Here is an 11067-nt window from a genome sequence, read left to right as displayed (position 1 = left end):
CCCACAAGCTCACTATTGTACATTCTTATCCTGAGAGTAGAAAATTTGAAGATTGTCGTATGCTAGGCTAGTTCATAAAGAACTCAAAACTTCATACATGAACATCAAAGTAAATATCGAAATCTGCATCATAAAGTATTACTATAGACATAATCAGATAGAAGGAAGAGTACTTGACAATCCGAACTGAATTAAGAATTGAACAATAAGCGAAGGACTCAGGACTTTTTCAAAATTGAGGTAATCAGCCGTTGACATAGGTAACTCCTCATACCATGTTGACTTTACAAGTTTTTAGAGTAACAATTAGTCTACAAAACAAGTTAAATTCTCTAGAAAAATGAAATGCATGAACTTTGAGCTTGCAACTGGAGATAGGATTTAAAATCAGCTTTAGGAGCATATGTGACTTAGTCAAATCACAAACTAAATAAATCGACTATATACCTTGCTCATGAAGCAGTTCATCGACCATCACAACAACCTTTGCAAGGACACAATACACAAATATATCAGCCAAGCAATTCCCACAAAAAGAATACTGACAATTTCATCAAGCAAAACCTTATTAAAATGTTCATATTTCTGATTGCCCAAACTAAACACACCAAATTGAAGATTTTCCAACCAGGTTCCTCTCTCTTTCCCCTATAAAAACTAATAATCAGCAATCGATCATGGCAAAAGGATTATTGGTAGAATAGATTAACTAAATGTGCATGCTTCCAGAACCTCTGTAAACCATTTGTAGAACCGGGCAGCATTATCAGTAGGCTCGCCATCTCCATACCTAAAGAAAACAAAGGGATCAGCTCAAACTTTGAGGAAACTGATCGTTTATAAAAACAAAAAATTCCTGGCTTTCAACTTACGTAGCCAAGAAGAACAAAGCCAAGCTCTCCTTTTTCAGGTTCTCCTCGTACTCATCATCCTCAGTAGCATATTCGTCCTATAATTGAGGAAACTAACTACAGATCAGTCAATTAATCAGTAGTATTTCCAATTATCTGAAACAGAAGGAAGATGATCTTATGATATCCACGAGTTTAAATATGGCATTAGGGTACCGTGCTTTTGCCTCCTCAGCCAGCGCCTAGAAGGGGGGAAAATCTAAGATCATGGGAGAAAAATTCAAAAAATGAACTACTCGGATAAAAACCCTAACCTTCGCGAACCCCTCAGCCGTCCTGGTCTGCGTCCCGAAGAAGACGGTGACCTTCTTCTTCCCTTGGTCCTCCTCTGTATCCATCTGGGTCTTCACCACTAGCGGCTTCGGCGGCTCGGCGGGCTTCCTTCCGCTCGATCGCCAGATGAAGAAGATTGCCACGCAACCTACGAGCACGACGATGACGATGCTCAGGACGGCGATCAGCAGCCGGTTCTCCACGAACGCATCCCCGGTGCCGGAATCGAGCCCATATCCGTCGGAGAGGGAGGCGACGACGGCCGACAAGAGATCGAGCGACGACACCTTCTCGAACCTATCTGCATCTTGGCGGATCGAGCGGTGAATCGGAAACACAGATCTCTGATCTCTGTTTCTGTCTGCTTCGATTTGGGAGAACGAAGGAGGTCGAGATTGGGTCGGCGATTGGAGGGGAGGAGAAGAAAGAGGCGGAGAAGGTGAGTCGCCCGAAGACGGCTCTCTGTCTCTGCCTCCCGTGGACCGCATCATATAGGTTTAGGAAAATTAAATTAAATAGAACAGTTTAACTAAGTATTGAAAATAATAACTAATTAAATAGAACAGTTTAACTAATTAATAGGTTTAGGTGGGTTGAAGTGTTGAAAATTTTAACTAAGTATTGGTGGAAAAATTAAATTATTTTATTTTAATTTATTAATATCACTTTTAATAATAGTTTTTTACTATCTGATTTCGTAGATAGAACAAGAAAATTATCATAGACACCGGTTTTAAAAACCATTATTAAAACCGTTGTCTATTAATGAAAAATGGGTACTCATAGACATCGGCTAAAAAACCGATGTCTATTAGCGAAAATCTATCATAGACACCGGTTTTTGGAAAAACCGTGTAAAATACTCAAAGACATTGGTTTTGCTTAAAACAGTTGTTGTTCCACTGATGTCTATGAGGGTTTTTGTTGTAGTGTCGGTACGATCCTCCTAGGACCAACCAACAACCTGCAACCATAGAATTAATCTATTTGCACATCCTACTATTATCATGCCTAAAATATGTATGACATGTGCATAATTAAACTGAAAAACCAAACACAGAGAGGCAATATCCTAGCTCTAATACCAATTGTAGGTTGCTATTCGGAATATCGTACTGGTTCCCCTTACAAAAATTTTGTATAAGTCCCGAACCTTTCCTAGCAACCTATTGTGTTCTTTAAAAATTAAATTTGGAATCGCAAACAGAACTTAACATTATTGATTCCAAGTTCAACTTATCTGTTCTTAAAGTTTAGACTTGGATCACAAACGATGCTTAACATTATTAATCCAATCCACCCATGTTACAAAGTTAATTAAATATTTATTTCAAAGATCGGCTTCCAGGTTAAACATGGCGAGCCACTAGATATTCTTGGGTATGGGATCATCCACCACTTCCTAGACAAAGCCTTTCAACGAAATTCAATATTTAATCTCCTTATAATAACCCTAGGTTTAACCACTAAGAATAATCGAATCACAAGATCGAAAAACAAAAGAAACACAATATCAAAACATAAATTTGATTTCCTAGAATCATTAGCCTCTTGTGTTTGGTAATTCAAAAATTCGTACAAAGAAAACTAGTATGATGCGGAATAAGACAACTAGTTATACCTTTCTTTGTTAATAAAAACCTCTTGATCTTTTATTTTATTCCTCTTCTTCTCTTGGACATTGTGTGGGCGACGATCTACCAAGAAGAAATCCACCAAAGGCTTCTTCTCTTCCTCCAAGCTCCGGCCACCAAAGGGATCTAGACAAGAGGGCCTCCTTTCTCTTCTTCTTCTCCTCCAAGTAACCGGCCACCAAAGCTCCTAGTAGACTTGATGTCGCCGGCCACAATGTGGAAAACAAAAGGAAAAGAGAGAAAGGAAGAGGGTCGGCCACCAAAGGAAAAGAGAGAGGAACAATAGAATGGAAGTTGTGTTCCATGAAGGCACCCTTTACCTCTCTTTTATAATCCTTGGTGAATCCAAAAAGGGAAAGTTTTATAACAAAAAATAAAACTTTCTTTTCTATTCATGACATGGCCGCCACCTCTTGTTAAAAAACAAGGAAAGATTTTAAACAAAATTAAAATCTCTCTTTTAAAATATCCCTTTTGTAGTTAGCTATAAAAGGAATATTTTATAAATTAAAATCTCTCTTTTAAATCCTTTTATGGATATCTATAAAATATAAGATTTAAAAATAAAACTCCTTTTATATCATAGTTACAAAAAGGAAAGTTTTCTTAAAAATTAAAATCTTTCTTTTAACATTATAGATATCTACAAATAAGGAAAGATATCTAATCTCTTTTAATGCTTTGTAGAAAATCTATAAAAGGAAAGATTTTAAAATTAAAAACTCTCTTTTAAAATCATGTGGATAAAAACATAAAGGAAAGATTTTATCAAAATTTTATTTTTAATAAAATTTTCCTTTCCTTTCCTTACTTGGCCGACCACTTGCTTGGGCACCAAGCAAGGCTTGGCCGGCCCTAGCTTGAGCTCCAAGCTTGGCTTGGCCAGCCCCTTGCTTGGGCTCCAAGCAAGGATAGGGGCCGGCCCCTAGCATGGGCTAAGAGGCTAGGCTTTGGGTGGATATAAGATTATATATAAGAGGCTACAATAGGGACCGAGAGGAGGATTTTGGTTTTGGTCTCCCGATGAGCTTGAGCTTCCCGTGTTTGCCCCGAACACCTAACTCAAGTTCATCAATAATAACTCATATCACTAAAGAGCTATTATTAAACTACCGCACCAATCCCAAATTACATTATGAGCTCCTTCTTATTATGAGTGTGTCAATCTCCCTGTGTTTAAGATATCGAATGCCCATTAATTAAATGAGTTACTGACACTCACTTAATTAATATCTAGCTCCAAGAGTAGTACCACTCAACCTTATTGTAATGTCGGACTAAATCCACCTGCAGGATTTACATGACAATCCTTATGAGCTCCTTAAGGGGATATCATCAACTTAGATTACTAGGATACAGTTTCGTTCTATAATCAACAACATACCATATAAATAATATCATTTCCCAACTTATCGGACATATTGATTTAACGAACTAAATTATACCCTTTGATAAATTAAAAAAATAAATATTAAGTATACGTGTTTGTTATTATATCATGATTAAGAATACACACTTTCATAATAATAGAGGTTTTATTCTTTTATGTAGTCAGTATAAAAAGAACAACCTCAAATGGTTCTACTTAATACACTCATAGTGTACTAGTGTAATTTATTAGTCAAGATAAACTAATACCTAATTACACTACAACCACTCCAATGGTTTGTCCCATTCCATCTTGGTTGTGAGCAATTGTTTATAATTTATAAGGAACTGATAACATGATCTTCTGTGTGTCTCCTCATACCATGTTTTTTACAATATAAATTAAATGGACAACTATATTTATCATAAATGTAGAGATTTTGACCAATGTGATTCTTATTTCAAAATAAATGTTTACAAAAAACTAGACTTTTAGTATACATTCTAACAAGTCTTTGTTAAGAAAACTAAGTATTTTTCAAAGCTGAAGTTTAGCTAAGTCTTTAATTAAAAAAAAGGATCTAAGTACTTAACTTAGTTTTTATAATTATTTTTTAAAACTAAGCTTTAATCAAAATTTATTTTAAGTTGAGCACTTTTGACTAAGTTTTTTTCTAAAAAAGCCTTAATTTTTAATGCCAAGTTTTTAATCCACTTCTTTTGAAAGCTAAGTACTTGACAAAATAATTAGCTAAGTCTATGTTAAAAATTAAACTAAGTGTTTATCCAAGCACTTATTTTCAAAAGCTAAGTTTAGGCAAGTTTTTAAAACAGAAAAAATTGACTCACTTTCAAATGCTTAAAAATTAGCTAAGTTTTTAAGTACTACCCTTCAGGGGGAGCATAAAGTTAAATAGAATAAATATTTTACAACTTTCTCTCTACTTAGTACTATTTTTGATTTATATCAAAGGGGGAGAGAAAAGTCAATTATAAGAATTTAAACATAATAAACATAACTTTTATGAAAGAGGGTAAGGGAGTTTGCTATAAAGTATTATATTTATCCTCATACTTAAATTTTTTTTTTTTATATTTTACTTAACTTTGAACCATATTGTCATAATCAAAAAAGGGGAGATTGTTGGTGCGGGAAGCATCCGACGATCAAACCTGGGTTTTGATTATGTTAAAGGGTACAAAGTTAAGTTGTAATCTAACAAGTTTGAATGAGATTGTAGGAAAGTCCTAAGTGTACTTAGGCAAAAATCCTAGTTGCGGTTATGCAAGTAGAAAACCTTAGGGGGTGGTAACCCTAGGTCCTAGGGGGTGGTAACCCTAGCTCCTAGGGGGTGGTAACCCTAAGTGAGGAAAAGTCCTAGCTGAGATTAGGCAGGTGGAAAACCTTAGGGGGTGGTAACCCAAGGTCCTAGGGGGCGGTAACCCTAGGCTAAGAAAATTCCTAAGGGGTGGTAACCCTATGTCATAGGGGGTGGTAACCCTAGGCTGAGGAAAATCCTAGGGCATGGTAACCCTATGTCCTAGGGGGTGATAACCCTAGGCTGAGGAAAACCCTAGGGGGTGGTAACCCTAGGCAGAAAGTCCAGTCGGTCTGGAGGACCGATCTGGCAACAAGTAAACTCTCCTGAGAGGAGTGGGTGAGGACGCGTTCCCCGACGAGGGAATAATAGGCGTCGGTTCGACCTAGGGTTTCCAAAAGTGAAATCTGGAGTCAAAACCAGACAGTTCGGAGACTGTCAAAATAAGTTTTATTTATCTTATTTGGTTGTACTGACTTTGTTTTGTAAGGTATACCTTGTTTGTAGACTAACATACCTTGTAGGATAGAAATCACACAAGAAAAACCTCGATTAAACAGTCCTGAGGCTTCCTCTATGGAGCTTGGAGGTGCCTCAAGTGACTTGATTAACAACCCCGCAACAAGGTGCGAGGGCGCCCTCCATGGAGCTTGGAGGCGCCCTGGGCGCTGGATGGAGGGCGTCCTCCATGGAGCTTGGAGGTGCCCTGGACGCAGCTTGGAGGGCGCCCTCCATGGAACTTGGAGGCGTCCTCAGGCGGATAAGCAGTGAAGATGGAGAGATTATCGACACTGCGATTTCGACAGGCTTGGGGCCGCCCTCTATGTTGTTGGAGGTGCCCTCCACGGGCTATATAGGCCTGGTTTGAGCAGCAGCTTAGAAAGAACTTGAAATCGTGATCCTTCTTCCATGTGCTACTCAAAGAACGATCCGACAAAATTACAACTCGACTCCGACGACCAAAAGCTTCAAGTTTACTGATTTTTAGTCGTTGGTATATTTTACTGCATTTAATTAACTGTACTTAAGATTGTAATTTTCTGAATTGATAGTGATTGTCCATAGTAAACACTCAACAAGTGTGGGCCTTTGAGTAGGAGTCGCCACAGGCTCCGAACCAAATAAAACTCTTGGTGTTCGTGTATTATTTTATTTTTCCGCTGCGTGTTTTATTCTAATAAACGAATTAGCCATGAGCACTATTCACCCCCTCCTCTAGCGCTTTCTATCCTCCACTCATCATGTTACACCGGAGTATAATATTCTCACAGAAGCTTCACCTTATCATGGACCCTACATGATACAAATAGGCAATGGCTCAGATTTGTAAATTGCTCACATTAGAAACACATCCTTTTATTCATATGGTGGTACTTTTCGCATGCGCAACACTCTTCATGTTCCTTCTATTACTAAAAATTTACTTTCCGTTCGTCAGTTTGCACTTGATAATAATGTATTCTTTGAACTCCATCCTCATTATTGTCTTGTGAAGGATACCACAACAGGAAATATTCTACTCCGAGAAAATATTAAAGACAGACTTTATCATCTTCAACCCACCTATACTAATACGTTTGTTGGAGAACCGATAAATTCTCTTGGAACGCATGTCTTGGTCATCCGTCTCTACATGTTGTTCAGAATATTATTAACCGGTATGATTTACCAATTTCTTTAGCCTCCTCTTCTCATTTATGTGAAGCTTGCATGAAAACAAAATCTCATAAATTACCTTTTGTGTCTTCTTCTCGCACTTCTAGTTTTCCTTTAGAAATTATTTACTTTGATGTGTGAGGTCCTGCTCCTATTCTATTTAATCAAGGTTTTCTTTATTATGTTATTTTTATTGATAATTTCAGCAAGTTTACTTGGATTTTTCCTATAAAAAGATAGTTTGATCTCTTTGATATTTTTTGTCGCTTTCAAAAATAAGTTGAGCGATATTTTGATCGTAAAATCCTCTCCCTTCATTCTGATTGGGGTGGAGAGTATCAAACGCTTCATCGTCATTTTACTTCCTCTGGCATCATCCATCGAGTCTCTTGTCCCCACACTCCTGAACAAAATGGATCCACTGAGAGAAAACATTGTCATGTGGTTAAAACTCTCTTAGCTCTTCTTAATCATGCCTCGGTTTCACTTAAATTTTGGGATAATGTCGTCCAAACCGCAGTCTACCTTATCAATCATTTACCCATTTCACTACTTTAAAATAAGTGTCCCTTGGAAAGACTTTATAATTGTCTTCAGATTACTCATTCTTTCGTATCTTTGGTTACTCATGTTATCCTTGGCTACGACCTTACTCTAAGCACAAGTTAAACCCTCGCTCTTTACAATGTGTTTTCCTTGGTTATAGTAATTTGCATCATGAATACCGTTGACTACATATTTCGACCAGTCGGATATATATTTCTCGACATGTTACTTTTGATGAATCTCTGTTTTCCGTTTGTAGTTGCTACCTCAGATCCTCCTTCATATAATCAAGGTAACTATCTAATATCACCAAGAAATATATACTAGAAGCACCACATATTGATTCATAAGAACATATTGAAAGTACAAGGGGGGATAGTATCTTGTGTCCTATTCCATCTCCACAAGTTCATATAAACTTGGCGGCTAGTGGTGATCCACTCTCTAGTTCTGATTCTCATCCATCTGACCACTCATCTCTGAATAGCTCTGATGATGATATTCCTTGGCGGATGCTTTCTCTAAGTGATATTTATGTACCATGTCAATCAGTTTCCACTCGTTATCCTCTTCCACATACTCTTCTTGCTTCTTCAAATTTTGTTAAAGCTTCTAGTTTTACACAGGCAGTCAAAGATCCAAATTGGCGTGCTGCGATGGTTACAGAATTTGATAGTCTTCTTCATAATGTAACCTGGAGCTTAGTCCCTCGTACCCCATCTATGAATATTGCGAGCTCTAAATGGGTTTACCGAATTAAGTATCATACAGATGGTTCTATTAAACGTTACAAAGCTCGCCTTGTTGCTAAAGGCTTTAATCAACAGTTAGGTATTGACTTTAATGATACTTTTAGTCCAGTCATCAAAAATTACAACTATCAAATTGTTACTGTCTATAGCTGTAAGCTCTAATTGGTCAATATGCTAATTAGATGTTTCTAATGCTTTTCTTCATGGGCACCTTGAAGAAACTGTTTATATGGAGCAACCTCCTGGATTCATCCACCCGTAACTTTCAACACATGTGCGTCAACTTCAAGAGTCTATATATGGTCTTCGACAAGCACCTCGTGCATGGTTTCATCGTCTATCTACCTGGCTTCGTACTCAGGGATTTTCTAGCTCAAAAATAGACTCTTCCCTATTCTACAAATGTAATGAGGATTTTCAATAGTTGTTCTGATTTATGTGAATGATATATTAATAACGGGTAGTGATCAAAATGACATTACTACTTTACTACATCTTCTTCGTCAAGAGTTTCTTATTCGGAATCTTGGCAATGCTTATTTTTTGCTTGGCATAGAGCTTCTCTCTCAGAGCAAATACATTACTAGGCTCCTACAACAAGATAAAATGGATGGTGCACATCCAATCTCCACACCAATCATTGAAGGTGGTTTCACTGTACCTTCATCCTCCTCTTTGATGTCTACCCCCAGATCTACCGTAATATTGTTGGTGCCCTATAATATGTCACAATTACACGACCCGATATTGCTTTCGTTGTGAATCGTCTTTCAATTTATGCATGCTCCTACTGAACATCATTGAAAAGGTGTTAAAAGAATTCTTCGATATCTCAAAGGCACTATTCTACATGGTATTCTTTTATATCGTCAGTTTTCACGAGAGTTGATTGTCTACAGTGATGCAGATTGGGTTTGATCTCCTGAAGATAGATGTTAGTGGATATGCTATATTTCTTGGGTGAAATCTTATTTCTTGGCTTTCAAAGAAGCAACCTACAGTCTCTCGCTCGAGTACTGAAGCTGAATATAAAGGTATCGCTAACGCAACGTCAGAAATTATTTGGCTACAATCTCTTTTTCAGAATTACACTTTTTCCCAACTGCTACACTTAAAATATGGTGTGATAATATTGAAGCAACTTATCTTGCAACAAATCATGTTTTTCATCCTCATACCAAGCATGTAGAGATTGATTTTCATTTTATTCGCAAGCGTGTGGCGACTCGACAACTTTCGATTTCTTATATTTCTACGGAAGATCAAATTGCTGATATATTTACCAAATTATTATCTAGACAGCGTTTCACCAAGTTAGCACTCAAATTCAACGTTCAGACACTCACGTTGAGTTTGTCGGAGGTAATGACAACAATAGAAATAATATTTAATTGATTTCAATCAATTGAGATTTATTATATTTGGCACACAATCAAGATTTATGAATCAAATAGGAAAAATAATATTTCCAAATCTATTATATTACTATGTTTATAATTATTATAATTGTATATCTCATTTAATCTTTCCATTATTATTTTAAAAAATTTGTATAAATAAATTTATTGATTTTAATAATAAGATAATCAAAAAATATTATATTATTTCTTTTCTCTATTCATTCTAAAACATCAGATCCGCGAGTTGAATCTAAAATCGGCCACTGCCATTGACCCCAACGGGAGATCCAACCAGTGTCACCGCAGAGTCCTCCACAAACCCACACGAGATCGTGTCCAGCTCCTTTCTCGAGCTGGGCAGCATCAGGGAGCACAAAAGCGGCCTCTTTGTCATCGATCCTCTTGATCAGAGAGACACCCGGCCAGCTCCTTCCATGCAATAGATGCCTCCAACACACCGTCTGCAGTACCAGGGAGCATGTCGGATCTGAGGAGGAGAGCGCGCATATGAGCCCACACGGCCATACTCGAGTTAAAAGTGCCGAGCTGAGGCGGCGAGGCGGTGAAATTGTGGGCAGGGAAGGGATCGTCGTGGCCAGGGATCCGGTAAGAGTTGAGGGAGAGCAGAAAGCACAGGCGGAGGAGCAGCGGGGAGGGAGGGGGGCATATGTTGAGGAGCAGCGGCGTAGGTGGAGGCGAGGAGAAGGGTGTGGCGGGTTATGAGAAGTAGTGCGAGGGCAAGGATGACGTCGCCACCGGTCCATCGCCTCATCTTCCCTGTCGGCCGGCGGCGATGGCGAGGATTTAAAGGGTCGATGAACTGAAACAACAAGCTGTTCCAATAAAATAATTAAGTTTGTATTTTTTTATTTAATTTACGATTTAAATAAGAAAATTATTTTTATTTTTATTAATTTAAGACCGAAAGGCGGAAAAGTATAATCGAAAATATCAAATTTTAGTAATATAATACATGAACGCGTAACATACTTTATTAAAAAATTAATTAAATTTTTTATATCATAAAACACCATTTTACTATAATAAACTTCTCCTTATAAAAATAATTAATTTAATATCATATTTGATGTTAGCTAAAAAAATTAAGGAAAATATATTTTTTAACATCGTTATCCCAAAATTTTTATAGAAATTTTTCTACTCATATTATTACCAATTCTAAGATGTGAAATTAAAGATAAATCTAA

General features: G+C 37.2%; 1 long non-coding RNA gene across 1 annotated transcript; it reads right to left on the bottom strand.

Annotated features, from left to right (window-relative positions):
- Positions 1-601: 601 nt before the first annotated feature.
- On the bottom strand, positions 602-949 carry LOC121977318. Its single transcript, XR_006110784.1, has 3 exons — positions 873-949; positions 733-790; positions 602-648 (listed from the first exon to the last, which is right to left on the bottom strand). It is a non-coding gene; the product is annotated as an uncharacterized LOC121977318 (long non-coding RNA).
- Between the last annotated feature and the right edge of the window lie 10118 nt (positions 950-11067).

This window comes from Zingiber officinale, chromosome 4B (genome assembly GCF_018446385.1).
Source record: "Zingiber officinale cultivar Zhangliang chromosome 4B, Zo_v1.1, whole genome shotgun sequence".
Taxonomy (NCBI): Eukaryota; Viridiplantae; Streptophyta; class Magnoliopsida; order Zingiberales; family Zingiberaceae; genus Zingiber; species Zingiber officinale.
Note: the sequence above shows the minus strand (reverse complement) of the source record. Positions and strands in the feature narration are given on the sequence as shown.